A 16,912-nucleotide genomic window follows, 5' to 3' on the forward strand; every position below is an offset into this window, starting at 1 on the left:
TAAATACTAATTCAGGATGGTAGCACTTTAGAAGAGAGGGTTATTGGGGGTACAGCATGAAAAAATTAAAGGAAAATGAAATATGCATGTAAATAGCAGGTGCTGAATGTCTGAATTTCTCACTCCCAGTTTTTTCACTCTCTCATGTCCTCATGCCTTTGCCCAAATCTCTTCTCAATGCTGCCTTCCTGATGACCCCATTTTTATTAACATTTTAAGTGATCCTTCGAGATAATGGATTTCATTCTGGCATTTTCATATATATAGTTCTTATTCACTGCCCTTCCCCATTTCTGTCCTCCATCTGCGGATGCCCTTCTGGTTGGTCCCTTTCTCCCCAGGCAGTCCCCCCTGCATGCTCTTTGAATGACTAGTATGAGATTGGAAATGCCATACATGAATGTTAAAATGTGGTTGGGAATTGGTAAGCAGACCTGGAAGAATGTTAGGAAGAAGACTAAAGATTCTATTGAAATGAAAAGATAATATTTGGAGAATGGCCACAGCTGTGAGGATTTGTATGCAGCTTGTGTAACATGAAGAGGGGAGGCTGCAAGTAATATTTGAATAGAAGATGAATAACAGTAAAAGGATAGAGAATAAGCATGGAGAGATCTTTCATAAATTTATTCATCAAGGGTAAAAACAATAGAATCAAGCAATAGTTTGATCCGTGTGATCAAAGAGATATTTTTAAAAAGGAATATGCAGGTGGCACAGAGGGATCATTGCATAAATATTGAGTTCCCCAGTGATAATGGCAGGAAATGTGGATGAGAAGGGTTCTGATACTGAGATGAAGGGTTAAGTAGGAGGGAAGGTTTGGGAGAGCAAACTGACATCAGTCAGTGCAGTTACCTGATGCCCTTGGTCTGTTGAGAACAGCTTTCAGGTAAGGGCCAAAGTTAGCAGGAAAGCGTGGTTAGAAGGAAGAGAAGGTGGTGCTGTCTAACCTAGGTGTTTTTTGCTGTTACAAAAAGCATCCTAACAGTTGAATTACAATTGAAAGAGAAGGCGTTTCTCAACTTAGTGTGAGGATATGTCTAAACCCTACCATGTGCCTCATTCCTCAACCTAGATGCTAATCCATAAAGTACACCACCGAATGTGGATTGCTTCTACTTTAGATCCATGGCTGACCAGAACAGTGCTGAACCTATGTCCCCAGTATTGACAGAGTGTATCAGAGTGCCTCTTTCAACATCCAGAACTTAAAGCTCAGTCTCCACTAAATATGAATCCTTTTCATGCTGTTGCAAAATTGGAATATCAGGAAGTGAACTATCTCAAATAGGAGATCATTTGTATACTGGCCCTGGACACATGGGGAAGGGCCCAGGACCAGCACAGGAAGATTTGGTAGACTTTGCAGAGCCCCCATTGAGGGCCCTACCCTGTCTGGGGAGTGGTGGGTGGATGGGATGGGGGTAGGTTGGGGTGGGGGAGGAGGGATGGGGGTGAGGGGAGGGAGAGGGAGAGGGAGAAGGGACTTACATGTGAAACAAGCTTGTTCCCTAACTAGAACTAATAAATAAATTTTAAAAAAAAATGTGAAAATCTTCGGCTGTGGGAAAGGAAGGAACAACAGGCAAGGTTACACAAAAGAAAACCGAGATCGTGGAATCCATTGACATCCCCACCACAAATACCTGTGCATTAGTGGTGACACAAGATGATGCATTGTGAGAAATTGAGGAACTGGTCAAATGGAGATGAGCAATAGGAGGAAGGCTTGTACTCAGGTAAGCAGCCGATGTAAACATTTCCAAAGAAGTGGACGATTAGGCACAGATCCTTTGAGGAACTTGGACTCCATCTTTTATGGAAATGGGATTCCATGTGAGGAGTGAAACTTCTACCATGTCTGTGCATTTGGGAACTGTTTCATCAGTTATCTACACTGAAAATAGAGGAAGGTTTTTGCTTAATTTCAAAGAAACATCTCCCCCACCCCATACCTTTGCACTCCAAACAAGAGTTAGATTTTCCACAGAAGTAACCACAGGGCCCCACTACTTTTCCTAAGCTCTTATTTAAGTTGTTTCATGTTGATTTCAATTGCATAAATATCACGAAAGGAAAGAAGTGGAGCTGGATTATCAGTTAAACTGTCATCCAAGCTGAAAAAGCAGTGGGAGGAAAAGCATGAAAGTCACTTACAATGTTCAAGCTGAGCAGAAAAGGCTAGTCAAGTAACTAAATGTTGCTATCTAGGCAAATAAATGCTACTATCAATGGTTCTTCAAGTGTTCAGATCAGAATTATTCATAATTCTAGTATGTCTTCATAGGACACATGACCTATTATTAGAGAATGTTGAGTATATGTATTTACAGTAAGTATCTCATGTCAATAAAAAAAGTTCAAAAAGGACTCTTTCTCTTTTTATCCACAGACACTCTTTTCTAGCAAATGAAAAGTTTTGTTCTCTCATCACCCATTGAGAAATGTCACTGGTGAAATTCTGATATGAATAGACTGGCATCATTTTTCTGAATATAAAGATGTAGTGTAATGATGTCACTTCTGACATTGTCATCTTTCTTTTGGTAGTATTAGCTGTTTGCAAACTTTCCCTTAAACCAAATTAGATTCAGTTTTCTATCATGCAGACAATTGCTTCTGCACACTTGTCTGTAATCACCTTTTTCCCAGCCTCACATTTTGTAAATCCTTAAGAAAGGTTCATGCTTGCTCAACCACAGAAGAAATATACTTAACCATTTATATGTTGTGTTTTAAACTCCCAAAAGGTAAAAGAAGATGTCTATCATTATGATCAGCAGGATATCTCTTCACAAACCACACAAATGCCTGGTGTTATTAAGATATATGGAGGCAATCTTCCACAAAATAAAGCATTAAAGTTAAGCGCAGAGGCAGGGCACCCCAGAAGCCAGCATTATTTTAATAGGACAAAATGGAAAGTGACTTATGTAAATACATTTCATACAGCATTGATATACCATTTTGCTGTTTGCTATATATTCACTGTGGAAAGTATGTCAGGAACTATGAATCTCAACAGAATGCTACATCACTCATTTTCTCCAGAAATGTCTGTGGAAAAGAATCTGAAGGAGAAAACTTTAATATTTTAACTGTTCTGGATTTAAAACACAGTTGATGAGCAGGCAAAGCATTTAACATTGAAAGTTATCTGAAACTTCATGAGAATTCATAAATGTGAGAGAAGTAAAGACAAACCTGAAAACCAGAACACCGACTGATACTCGGTTTTAGCCAAAAACTTGGCATTCCTCAGAGCATTCAATATGGCAGGTACAAAGCATACCACGAATCAGCAAATACACAAGTCCAGTTAGTAGAAACGTAGCTGAAGGCAAGAATTGGGTTGTTTAAAAATGATTATAAAATTCCTGAATATTTTTAGCTTAAAGTTCTAAGTTCATAGTGAACCAAGAACTATTTCCTGTAATGTTTATGATCTTTATTAATTATATGCAATGAAAAGATGTGCCGTTCAGCCACGAACAGCTATTCTAGCAGTGTACAGAGAATGAGGCATATATCAGTCAAGCCCTATGAACAAGGTATGAGACCAAATCTATTTTAAATCTCTGATCATTACTTTAGATGAGTAAGCTCTGAATTTGGCCACTTTCATTGGCCTCCTTATATTTGTGCCTAACAGGCTTATAGCTACATATTAATTACTACATATAGCTACATATAGAAAATAATTTTAGTAGAAAAATCAGCAGTGATTAATACACCAAAAAGGGTTTTTTTTTTTTTTTTTTTTTTTACAAATCTTCTCTACTAGGAGATATCGCAATAAACTAAGAAATGCAAACAAATGAAATCAAAGTGATGGTAAGTAACTGAATTGTTGCATTTCGACCCTCCCATTTTATGTGAACCTATAAAATAGTTTAAAAGAAGAGTTACTTTGCCCACTTCCATATAGTCTGCTTTCTAGAGTATTGAAAACCTTGTCCAGCAACCCCACACCCCTGCCGCAGTGACAGGAATGACAGGAATGTGCTTCTACAAGATGGACATCACTGTGACTTCTTTCTAGACATCTTTACTCAGAACGGAAGACTTGTTTCTCTGAAATTTAAATTTTCTCTTCACCGTTTCAAGCAATTACTGTTAATGGCATTTCAGGATGTTCGAGGACAAGGGTGAGTTTTGGATGTAATTTTGCATAAAGTCATACTTATAAAATCAACACACAGAGACTGAGACAGCATGCACAGGACCTGCACAGGTCTGCCCCAGATGGGGTCCTAGAGCTGAAAGGAGAAGCGAATACATGTCCCCCATCTCTAACACTGAAGCTAACTTCAATTTATAACCACTTGTCAAAAAAAAGACCCTCATTTTTCTTTAAGGGAGTCTACTGGGGAAACAATCTACTCTTTTTTTAAAATTCTCTCATATATTACATTCCTACTCTCCCCTTAGCTTCTCCTCCCTTTTCTCCCTCTCCTCCCCCATCTCCCTCCCTTCTCCCCCATCCAGTCTCCCTTTGTCTCCTCTCAGAAAAAATCAGGCCTCCCAGGGACATCAACAAACACTGCATAGTATTGTACTATAAGACCAGACACATACTATCACATCAAGGCTGGGTGAGGCAACCCAGTGGTAGGAAAAGGGTCCCAAAATAGGCAAAGGAGCCAGCAACTGCTCCCACTCCCACTGTTAGGAATCACCAAGGGTACCAAGCTACTCAGACATAACATATATGCAGAGGACCTAGGTCAGACCCCTTACAGGCTTTCTGATCTCTATGAGTCGTGGTTAGTTGATTCTGTGAGCCTTGTTCTCTTGGAGTCCCTGAACCTTCTGGTTCCTCTAACCCTTCCTCCCCTTCCTCTACAGGACTTCCTGAGCTCCGCCTAATGTTTAGCTATGGGACTCTGCATCTATTCCCATCAATAGCTGAATGAAGTCCCTCTGGCCCCTTTGCTGATGATTCATAGGTGGAAGTTTTTAGTACTGGGTCATTGTCCCAATTGCTCCACTTAAGGCCTTGCCAGGTTACAGAAGATGACCTGCTCAGGCTCCATGTCCTCCATTATTAGGAGTCTGTGCTAAAGTTACTCTTATAGTTACACAATGTTCCTTGCACTAGGTTTCCACTTTGCCCAGAAAGGCCCTCCAAATTCCAGTCATTTTTCTCAGTATTTATTCTCTCCCCCAGTTGATCCCTCCTATTCTCAGTCCCTTCCCTCTGTATGCCTCCTGCAAAATCTATTCTATTTCCCTCTCCCAGGGAGATCCTGATGTCCTCATGTAAGCACTTCTTGTTACCTAGCCTCTCTGGGTCTGTGGACTGTAGTATGATTATCTTTTACCTTTAATGTCCACTTATAAGTAACTACATACCATGTTTGTCTTCCTGGGTCTGGGTTATCTCACTCAGGGTGATTTCTCCAAGTTTCATTCATTTGCCTGTAAATTTCATGATGCCATTGAACAAACTACTCTTAAACGTAGGCCACATGCCAAGCAGTAGATGGTCAACAGAAAATGAACACAACGGCATCTTTGGAGGTATCTTGTCTTATAATGCCATGTCAGGGTTTTTAAATTTTTATATGCATATATATTCTGTCTCTGTCTCTCTGTCTCTGTCTCTGTTTCTTTCTCTCTCTCCCTCCCTCCCTCTCTCTCTCTCTCTCTCTCTCTCTCTCTCTCTCTCTCTGTGTGTGTGTGTGTGACAGAGAGAGAGAGAGAGAGAGAGAGAGAGAGAGAGAGAGAGACTCGTTTTCTCCCTTTGCTATACAGGTCCTTTACATATATATTATAGTTTCCTGGTTTGTGTTTCTATGGGATTCCCAAGTGTGCAAATAAGTGGCTTTCTGCATCTATATATGCTTCCTGGGTTCTTTTATCATTTGTCTGCTTGCACTGTGTATTCTGATGTGTTTCTTTTTGTTTTATCTTATTATATTGTATTTTCTTATTAAAAATCAATGTGCAGAAGAAAAAGGTCAATTGTTCTACAAACAGTCCTCAGTAATAAATTCTTCTTAGATGTCATATGTTCACAGAGATTGTTTGCCTCTACATGTTTTAGGCTAAGGGTATCTGTGCAATTTCTTAGGAGTAATAACAGTGGTAGACTTTGGGGGCAGTCCTGCCTCCCTTAACAATGCATACATGTTCTAAGGAATGCATCTTCAAGGTATCTCATCATTTTCTGGACATCATAAAGTGTGTTTATACAAACTTAGACTCAGTTCATCAGTCAGAGTAACCCGCTGTGACCAAGAGATTTAGTAAACACAGACATATAAGAGCCCACAGTGGAGATCAGCTTGGGAGCCAGCTTGCGCGCACGTCCGGTCCCTCCTAAACGCTCTCCAGGGTGTTTATAGAAACCTCTCTTCTTTTCCTCACCGGACACCCGACTGTCTATTCTCGAGGTCCACGCCCGAGAGATCTATGATTCCCGTGGGAACCCCACTGTTGAAGTTGATCTCTACACCTCAAAAGGTCTCTTCCGAGCTGATGTGCCCAGCAGTGCCTCCGCTGGCATCTACGAGGCCCTGGAACTCCGCGACAATGATAAGAGTCACTGCATGGGGAAGGGTGACTCAAAGGCTGTTGAGCACATCAATAAAACTATTGCACTTGCTCTGGTTAGCAAGAAACTGAACGTTGTGGAGCCAAAGAAGATCGACAAGCTAATGATTGAGATGGACCCCACTGAGAATAAATCTAAATTTGGTGCAAATGCCATCCTGGGAGTGTCCCTGGCTGTCTGCAAAACTGCTGCCACAGAAAAGGGGGTACCCCTGTACCGTCACATCGCTGACTTGGCTGGCAACCCTGAAGGCATTCTGCCGGTCCCTGCTTTCAACATGATCAATGGCGGTTCCCATGCTGGCAACAAGCTGGCCATGCAGGAATTCATGATCCTTCCCCTGGGGGCATCCAGCTTCCTGGAAGCCATGCGCGTTGGTGCAGAGGTTTACCACAATCTGAAGAATGTCATCAAGGAGAAATACGGGAAGGATGCCACCAATGTGGGTGATGTGGGTGTTCACGCCCAACATCCTGAAGAACAAAGAAGCTCTGGAGCTGCATAAGGCTGGCTACACCGACCAGGTTGTCATCGGCATGGACGTGGCTGCCTCTGAGTTTCAGGTCTGGCAAGTATGACTTGGACTTCAAGTCTCCTGATGACCCCAGCAGGTACATCACACCCGGCCAGCTGGCTGATCTGTATAAGTCCTTCATCCAGGAGTATCCAGTGGTGTCCATCAAGGACCCCTTTGACCAGGACGACTGAGGCCTGGAAAATGTTCACATCTAGTGCCGGTATCCAGGTGATTGGAGATGATCTCACAGTAACCAACCCTAAGAGGATTGCCAAGGCTGTCAGTGAGAAGTCCTGCAACTCCCTCCTACTCAAAGTCAACCAGATTGGCTCTGTGACTGAGTCTCTGCAGGCGTGTAAGCTGGCTCAGTCTAATGGCTGGGGCGTCATTGTGTCCCATCGCTCTAGGCAGACAGAGGACACTTTCTTTCATCGCCGACCTGGTGGTGGGGCTCTGCACTGGGCAGATCAAGACTGGTGGCCCTTGCCAATCTGAGAACCTGGCCAAGTACAATCAGATCCTTAGAATCGAGGAAGAGCTGGGCTGTAAGGCCAAGTTTGCTGGCAGATGTTTCAGGAACCCCCTGGCCAAGTAAAGTGGGTAGAGATCCTGGAAACACCTGCTGCTTAGACCCTGTCCCCGATGTCATCAAAGCAGCTCAAGGCCGGCCCAGTGCTTGGCCCTCCCATGCCACCTCTTCCTTAGGCCACCTGGAGCCCTGCTGGAAACACCAGCTTTGTAATTATGTGATTAACTGAGTCATTATTTCTGTCCCCTCACTTCCAAGCTAGTGTCTGAGCCCAGTGTAATCTCTAGGGTAGACACAGGCAAGAACCCCCTACCCCAGAAGTTCTACATACAAAATAAAAGCCCCAGTAAGAGCCAAAAAAAAAAAAAAGAGCCCACAGTGTAACACTACATTGAGGTTCACAGTGGTATTTTTCTGTAAGTAGAAATAACACTCTAAAATAGTAAGAAATGTCTTGCATAACGAATCATAAACAAGTCAGACAACCATTTTTATCATTATCAAATATGCTTACATTATTTTTATGCTGCAGATAGTGTTTGAAGTTCATTACATCAACATGACCATGAGCAGTTGAGTGACACCTCTATCATAATAGCAGGGTGGATGGGAAATGAAATTTTTACTCCCATGGAAGTTCCACAGCACAGAGGAGTGAGTATGTGGTCTGTACTTGAATGAAAAATCATGATACAGCACATAGCTCTGCTATTAATTATTGTGGTGAGAATAGTTCTATGGTGGTAACTGTAAATACCTATAAACATCCTCCCAACAATGTTCACTAGTATTATTTGAAACTTACAAATGAAGAAAATGAGCAATGGAAACTTTAAACATAGACAGCCATAAGGATGACATGTCAACTCAAATGTTCAAGAATTAGGACTCCTGTGTTTTTCAGCGATGTCACATGTGTATAGCCTCCAAGTTGTAGACATGTACTCACCGCTGCTTCAAAACCCAGGGGCTGTTTGAAGACACGGGAATCTTGTCCCCTCATCTAGATTTAGAAAAACAAGTATTTTCATTAGGTTTTATTCATGGTGAGTGTTTCACAGTGAAGACTAAAAGTTGTGATGAATTCACAGTCACTCAGGTCAACTCAACCATCCACAGAAGTGAGGGATAGTGTTGTGTAAGCAAATCATTCTTGCCCGAAATAATTTTTATTCAATACAAAATTTAAAAACTCACATAATTTCTCATTAGAAACTAGCTAAAATTTGTTATTTCCCAGTAATGCAGACACAAACTATCACATTTGGCAAGCTAAGATGTCGATAAGCTGTGTAGACAGTTTTCAAGATGTTCTGGGAAACTGATAAATAAAAGTGTCCTAAAATCAATAGAAGTAACTGCAAAGACTTGCCTGTGGGCCGTGGCATTTCTAAGGAACTAAACATAATTGAATTCTAGTTCTTGGGGATTTTTTCTAAGTGACAAATGCCTAAGTTACTAAGAGAAGAATTCAGTTTGGAAAGATAAAACTAAAGTTATCAATATAACTCAAAGCTCATTGTAGTAGTCAGCTGAAGCATCATACAGGATCTAACAATCCTAGAGAAGTTGATGCCATTCTGCTTTGGATGCACATGTATAGGTTTTGAGTAGTTTTCCCTATCCATTTTCCTTTCAAAGAGTCTTAGTGATTTGTTATTGCTGGGTTTTGGCCATTAATAAAAGTGATGTTTCCTCCTTTTTTCTTCATTATCTCATGGAAGTTTAAGGTCATGTAGACGGGTTTTCCTTTGGGCTGTCAGCTCACACACACACACAAATGACATGGAGACTTATTAAAAATCCTGAAAGCTCAGTTTATAACTTAGGCTTGTCCCACTAGCTATTATAATGATCTCTTAAATTAACCCATTTATATTAATCTATATTTTGCCTCTTGCACCTCCTGTTTTCTCTCCATGTCCTCTGGCATCTCTCCTGTGCTTAGATTCATCTCCTTTTCCCTCTCTCTCTACCCCCAAATCCCATCTAACCTCTTGCTGCCTAACTATTGGTCATTCAGTTCCTTATTTAACCAATAAGAAGGTGCTTTGGTAAAGACCCATCTTTACAGTATCCAAAAAGATTATTCCACAACAATGTTTACTTTTGTCATTTCTTGGACTTTTTTATTGTAGCTAGGGGTTGAAAGGGCTGCCTGCAATTGGGCAGGCAACCCCAGTTATGCACCAGCAACTACTATGGTACAGAAGCTTAACCCACCATGCCACAAAGAGGGGTGCCAGAGGTTCGAAGACAGTGCATCAATATTTTAACTAATCTCTCTCTCTCTCTCTCTCTCTCTCTCTCTCTCTCTCTCTCTCTCTCTCTCTCTCTCTCTCTCTCTCTGACGTTAAACTACAGCACCCACCTGTCTCTTGATTCTGTCTCTCTGACACATTTTATTAATCTTAACTTATCTATACTCGCATGTTATCATCCAATACTAGTCTCTTCAGTGGTACTATCAAATTTTCTTGTCCATTGTGTAACCAGCCTTCTGAAAATTGTTTGTTCCTTTAAAAATGTAGTCCCATCTTTCTTCGAAATTATAAGCATTCCCTGGTGTTGAACTTTTCACTTTTCATGTCTCACTTATACATTTATCCATGTCCAATCATACCAAAGTCTCATGCTTTTCATCAGTTTTCTTCCTTTTCAATTGAAAAGTATGTTGAATGATTTCTTAATGTAGTATGTCACAAGTTATACACAGAGACATATATTTATATACAAATAATAAAATATATTTCCCCGAACTCAGTGTCCTACATAGTAATACAATGTTATGCATCGCTCCCATGAGCTCCCTTGCTGTCCTGTTTGTTTCTGCTTCCAAAAGAAAATTATTTTCTAAACCTTTGTCTTTCAAAATAGCCTTTGAAAAATTTGATCTCACACACTGTTACTTACAATCTGTTTTGCAATCTTTCTTCAGTAGTCAGTATGAAATCGCATAATGTCCCATATAGTCTTCTGAGGATTTCTTCTTTCTCAATATCATATTGACACTTACTCTTGTAATGCATTGACTTGTGCTGATGGATGGGATTATGACATGTTAGTCCACATCAGGAATTATCTAAGAATGTCTCTGATGATGTGGATGGAGATTTTCTTTTCTGTTTCATGTTGATTAAGACTGCTATAAAAATCTTATATATCTCTCCTGGCAAACGCTTGTATGCATTTATGTAAGGCTGCTGCTTAGGAATAGAAAACTTTGATGGTTTTCAAGATATGAGGATGTCTAAATTAAAACAAGCTAATGAATTGTTTTTTCAAAATATTTTACAAATTTATACTTCAACAATCAGTTGTTTCCTCTAGCCTCTTCTTAGACTGGTCCACCTACCATTTTACTGTTCTACCTATTTTACCACCTCCTTCAACTTCCCAGATCTCCTGGGAGAATTGCACTGTTAATTTGCTTGCTTTAGGACTCTGTCTGTATACCAAAGCAGGTCTAAGATTTCTCCAGACAAATCAGCTGTCTTTCTGATTCCTATAGTGTCTCCTATAGCCTTCACCTATGTGGGTAGATGCAAATTCATTTTCTTTTCCTTCCACTGTAGATTAGCTGCAAGAAAATTGATGCATTTTTAATGTACCTTTTTACTCACTATGGTCTTTCTTCTTGGCAATCTTAAAACTTAAATTCTGTGATGGGCTAACTCCTGGCCTCACTCCACATGGCTTCCATTACATAACTTGCTAGAGACTTTAGTCCAAGTATGTTCATTCCTAAGCAAATTGTTTGCTCTCCAAAAATGTTTAAGTCATATTTAGTAGTAATTTCTTGCATTTTAAACATTAATGGATGTGCCTAGTGAGCATAAAGCTATTAGGTAGAATTTCTGAAGAGCAATGAACTTGTCCCTTCCTCCTTTATCTCAGGAATGAGTTCTTAATGGGTTATCCAATACCAAGTGGAAAGCTTGCAGTTATAAACACACAAGCTACAATAACAGACTCAGCATGTTGTATTTATATGCTTATAAATGTATATGTTATATATCTATATATTTATTTACATATTTATTTGTAACCATTAAAGATAAAGGGGAGATGAGTTATAGAGATATTGAGGAAGCACAGGAGGGGTTGGATGAAGCAAAGGGAAGGGGGTAAACATGTAGTTATATTTTAATTCTTGTTGTCAAAAAAGAATTACAGAATTACCTTTAAGATACAAAAATCTTTGCTTTGTATATTTTTATTGCCTAATACAATGAGATCTTTGACTTCTAAAGAGAAATTTATATTTTTAAATAGTTTATTTCAACTACACTAAACACAGGGAAATATGACCCTTGTCTGGATACATGACAAGGTCTCCAGTTAAACAGAAAACAGTAGCTCAACAAATAACAAGATTTTCTTTGGTTCTGGTCAAATAATGTTTAGTATTGAACCAACCCACAAAACACTATAGTATAATTGTTACTCATGACTAATTCATAAGGTTTGCCTCAATGGTCCTAGGAGCTTTCAGTAGAGAAAATAGATGTGCAGGTGTGCCTGTATGTGTGTACCCATGCCTGAGTGTGTGTGTGTGTGTGTGTGTGTGTGTGTGTGTGTGTGTGTGTGTGTGTGATGGGTATATAAACAAAGTTTTGGTGTAAGTATTATAAAGGTTTTCTTGAGCCTTTCTGACTGAAGGAAAGTCAGAACTTTCTCTTGAGTTCCGAGGTCTTTGTCATCTTCTCATCTATGTTATTGTGTATTTAAAACCATTGGTGAGCCCAACCATGACCTTTTAGCTTTTCTTTTAACTATTTATTTATATTTCATGATTTAATCTACTTCTCTATCTTCTCCAAATATCTTTCTGTTCCTGTTCATTTTTTATTCTGTGTGTCACATAGCTTCCAGAAATGATATATACTATACCAGAGACAGGCATGGCTTTCTTCTGCACATTATAAAAGTTTCAACATATGTCTCACTGCATAATTGTTGTATACATTGTTTCTTTATATGCCCAGTGGATGTCTGAATTAAACATGAGAAAGGAAAACTTTTATACTACTGTCTATGTATGTTGTCCAATAATACAACTGCATATTTCTAAGAACTTTAGTTGCAACTCACCAAATAATTGCCTGATAAATAAGAGAGAAACACATTTATTAAATTATCAATTAGTTTAAGATAATAATGTATGCATATAACACTTTGGAACCATCTAGACTGAATATAATTGATGTAACAATGAAATGAATTCCCAATGAAACCTCAGGCCCTACAAGTAGCTTTCCCTGTGGGTACACAAGGTATCCAGAGATCCCCATATACCGAATAAGTCAACAAATGTTTGGCAAAATACACTGTAAAATACAGAAAAATGGTCCTTTCAATGCCATGAGATCTTTGAGTCATTTTCTGCATATTACTGATGGGAACTTTATTATTTGTCATTCATTAACATCTTTGTCCAACCTACATACCAGTCATTTCATAATCTTTATCATTTCGTAAGTTCTGGCATATTATGTGCCTTGATTTTTCATTCTCAAAATAAAGAAGATCTTTAATAACTGTTTTCCAAAGCAAAGCAAGATAGCATCAGCATTTTACTGATGTTCTCACAAAGGCATACAGCCTCAATTATTTGTAAACCATATGAACTACCAAAATTATGTCATGTCTTCAATTTATAGCAAGTATATTAATTCATCTTCTCAACCAAAATGAGTTTCCCTTTTCTTCACATCTTCACCATCTCTTGCTATCTTTTTGAAGTAATTGCAACAGATATGATAGCATAAATTATTATTATTTAAATTAGATTTCTGTGAAGATCAGCCAGGCAAAACAATTTTGTATATATCTGTTAGCCATCTGTACATCTTCTATGGAGAAATGGAAATTCTGATTCTTTTCTCACTTTAATTCAAAACATTCTACTTTTGCATAATTTATTTAATTTCCTTATCTGTCTTGGAAAGCAACTCATTATAAGATGTATGGTTTGCAAATGACTCTTTCCTATTCTGTAGAGTTTTATAAAATTATGATGACATTGATTTATTTCTTTATATGTAAATGAAGTTTCTCAATAATATAATTTTATTTATTTATTGCCTGTATTTTGGTGGCCATCACCAATAAACAATTGCTCAAACTAGTGTCATAAGGTTAATTCCTCATTATTAACACTTTCAATACATATTTTAGTAGCACTTTATTTATTTTGATAAGATGTAAAGTATATTTAATACATGTTTAGTTTATTGCATTTATTATTGTTAATCATCCAATTGCTAATGTCCATTTGCAGATATCTAGCTTTTCAACTACATTAATTAAAGATACTATCTTTTTCATTGGATGCACTTACTATCTGAAAAATGTATAGATTTATTTCCATAAATCATGTATATGTATATATATACTCTATTAGCCAATATATCTATTTTTATGCTAGTACCATCCTGCTTCAATATGTCATATTCTGAAATCATAGAGTATTATATTTTCATCTTTGTTCCTTTTGTTAAAGGTTTCTATGACTAGTTTGCATATTTTGAGATTCCACAAAAAATTCAGAATTCATATTTATCACACACACACACACACACTTGTGGAAAGGAGGCACTATGAGGGAAAGTAAGAGTAAAGCACCTACATATATACATATATAATAAAATTACCTTGTAATCTAGAAATCTAACATCTATACATAAAGATAAATAGAAATTTACTTGTGTGAGAATACCCACAGTTCCATGATCTTTGCACTATGATTAACCTCAGCCAAAACATGGAAGTGACTTTGGGTATCCCCAAAATGGTGTTTACCCCTTTGCTCATATTATCCTCCTTCTCTTCAAATGGACTCTGGGAGCTCGGCACAGTGCTTAACTGTGGATCTCTGCATCTGCTTCCATCAATTGCTGGACAAATGTTCTATGATGATAATTAAGGTAGTCATCAACCTGATTATAGGGGAAGCTAGTTCAGGTACCTTCTGCACTAATGCTTAGGGTCTTAGCTGGGTCCATCTAGCCCCATAATGACTCCCTCAATCAAGTCATCTTTCCTTGCTCTCCCTCTCTTTTCTTCCCCCCAACTCGACCATCGCACTCCCTCATTTCTCCCCTCCACTTCCCCATTCAGGGAAGATGTTTTAAATTTTAAAAATGCCACAGCCCATATTTTGAAGTAAGAAACTCTTGAAAAAAATGATGTATAAGGTTTCTCTTTGTGAATAATTACTCTTGACTGTCAATTTGGCAGGATTTAGAATTACCATTGAAATCCATTTCTAAGGGTGTATAGAAAGATGTTTCTACTTACCCAGAATCTGGGTAAAAATATCATGTGGCATGGAATGCTTGACCCCAATAGTAAGGATAAAGACAGCTAAACTTCAGTATTCATCTTGTTCTACATCGAGAATGAGGGTACAATGTGACATGATGTCTCCTGCTGCAGCCACCAAGTATTCTCCCATTCCCAGTGGTGAACTGTAACCTCTTTCACTATAAGTCAAAATAAATGCTGCCCTCAAGATACTTGATATGGGATACTGTACTTGTTCACAGTAAAGATTTGTCACTCAATCTTCCTGCTTCCTCCTAACTCCCTCCTTCCCTAACTTCCCCACCGTTGAGTCAGGGGAAGAATAGAGAAGAGCAAGAAAAGAAATACCTTAATAGAGGAAGCCATTATAGGTTTAAAGGGAAATCTAGCACTAGGAAATGTTCAGAGATCTACAAGGATGACCCCAACTAACAATCTAAGCAATAGTGGAGAAATTACCTTAAATGCCCTTCCCCTATATTGAGATTGATGACTACCTTATACGCCATCCTAGAGCCTTCATCCAGTAGCTCATGGAAGCGGGAGAAGACACCCACAGCTAAACACTGAGTTGGACTCCTGGAATCCAGTTGCAGAGAGGGAGGAATGATGAGCTAAGGGGTCAAGACCTTCCGAGGAAACACACAGAAACAGCTGACCTGGGGGAGCTCATGGACCCCAGACTGACAGGAGGGAAACCAACATAGAACCGAGCCAGGCCCACTGAACGTGGGTGTCAGTTGGGAGGCCTCAGCAATCTATGGGGCCTCCGGTAGTGGAACAGTATTTAACCCTAGTGTACAAGTGGACTTAAGGAGCCCATTGATACTCTCTCAGCCTAGAAACATGGGGGAGGGCCTAGACCCTGTCCCAAATGATAAGATAGAATTTGATGGTGCCCCCTGGAAGGTTTTCCCCTCACTGGAGAGCAGAAGGGGGATGGAATGGGGGGTTGATGGGGTCATGGGAGGATGAGAGGGAGAGGGAACTGGGATTGATATGCAAAATAAGATTGTTTCTAATTTAAATTTTAAAAAGATTTGTCACTCATATTGGTTTAATAAAACATTGATTGGCCAGTATCCAGGCAGGAAATGTAGGCAGGCAACCAGTCTAGGAGATTTCTGGGAAGAGGAAAGGCAGAGACAGAGTCACAGCCAGACACAGAGGAAGCAAGATGAGAATGCCTCACTGAGAAAAGGTACCAAGCCACTAGGCTAAACATAGATAAGAATTATGAGTTAATTTCAGTTCTAAGAGTTTGTTAGTAATAAGCCTAAGCAATAAGCCAAACAGTTTAAAATTAATATTAGCCTCTGGGTGTTTATTTGGGATGGAAAGGCTACAGGACTGGGCAGGACAGAACCTTCCATCTACAATAAATTTTGCAATAATGAGAAAAGTAATACACTCTCCCTCCTATAACATTTTCGAAATTTGCACTTCAATAGTCAACATGAGAATTCATATTGTTTTAGAAAAACTATTCTTATTGTACCCAATATTCCAAGGGAATATCATAATTTTGATTTGCCATGCTTACATTGGAGTGTCTAAAATAATTTCTAAGAAACTAATTTAAGTGCCTTTTAATTTTAGTTTAAAGTACCTTGAGTTGATTATGTAATTTTTGGCAAAGTCTCACTCTGCATAATCTATTTTATCTTTAAAAATTAAACAGCAAAACTGTGAACTTAAGATTTGAAACTCCCAAATTTATATTTCAAAAATATATCCTTGCTCTTACTGAGCCAAACCTGTTATTCCAAGTTTCAAAGTGAGACATTTCATGTAATTAAATTCAGAAGGAACAGTATTTGACTTGTGATAGTTGTCAGTAGAATAAAATATAAGAGCTGATTTGATTTCTTTTCATTCCTGTTTCAAGTCCTCTTGTATTATATATCAAATTTTCTTCCAAACTTGTCTAGGCCCCTTTCAGCCTCACCTGAGATACAAAAACATGCCTATGCATTGTATACCATTAAAATACAAA

The 16,912-nt window shown here is 38.8% G+C and overlaps 1 non-coding gene and 1 pseudogene across 1 annotated transcript; one reads left to right on the forward strand and one right to left on the reverse strand.

Annotated features, from left to right (window-relative positions):
- Positions 1 to 1,706: 1,706 nt before the first annotated feature.
- On the forward strand, positions 1,707 to 7,674 carry LOC100775028 (annotated as a pseudogene).
- A 2,064-nt stretch (positions 7,675 to 9,738) lies between these two features.
- LOC113832808 lies at positions 9,739 to 9,871 on the reverse strand. Its single transcript, XR_003480281.1, has one exon. It is a non-coding gene; the product is annotated as a small nucleolar RNA SNORA76 (small nucleolar RNA).
- Between the last annotated feature and the right edge of the window lie 7,041 nt (positions 9,872 to 16,912).

This window comes from Cricetulus griseus (assembly GCF_003668045.3).
Source record: "Cricetulus griseus strain 17A/GY chromosome 1 unlocalized genomic scaffold, alternate assembly CriGri-PICRH-1.0 chr1_1, whole genome shotgun sequence".
Taxonomy (NCBI): domain Eukaryota; kingdom Metazoa; phylum Chordata; class Mammalia; order Rodentia; family Cricetidae; genus Cricetulus; species Cricetulus griseus.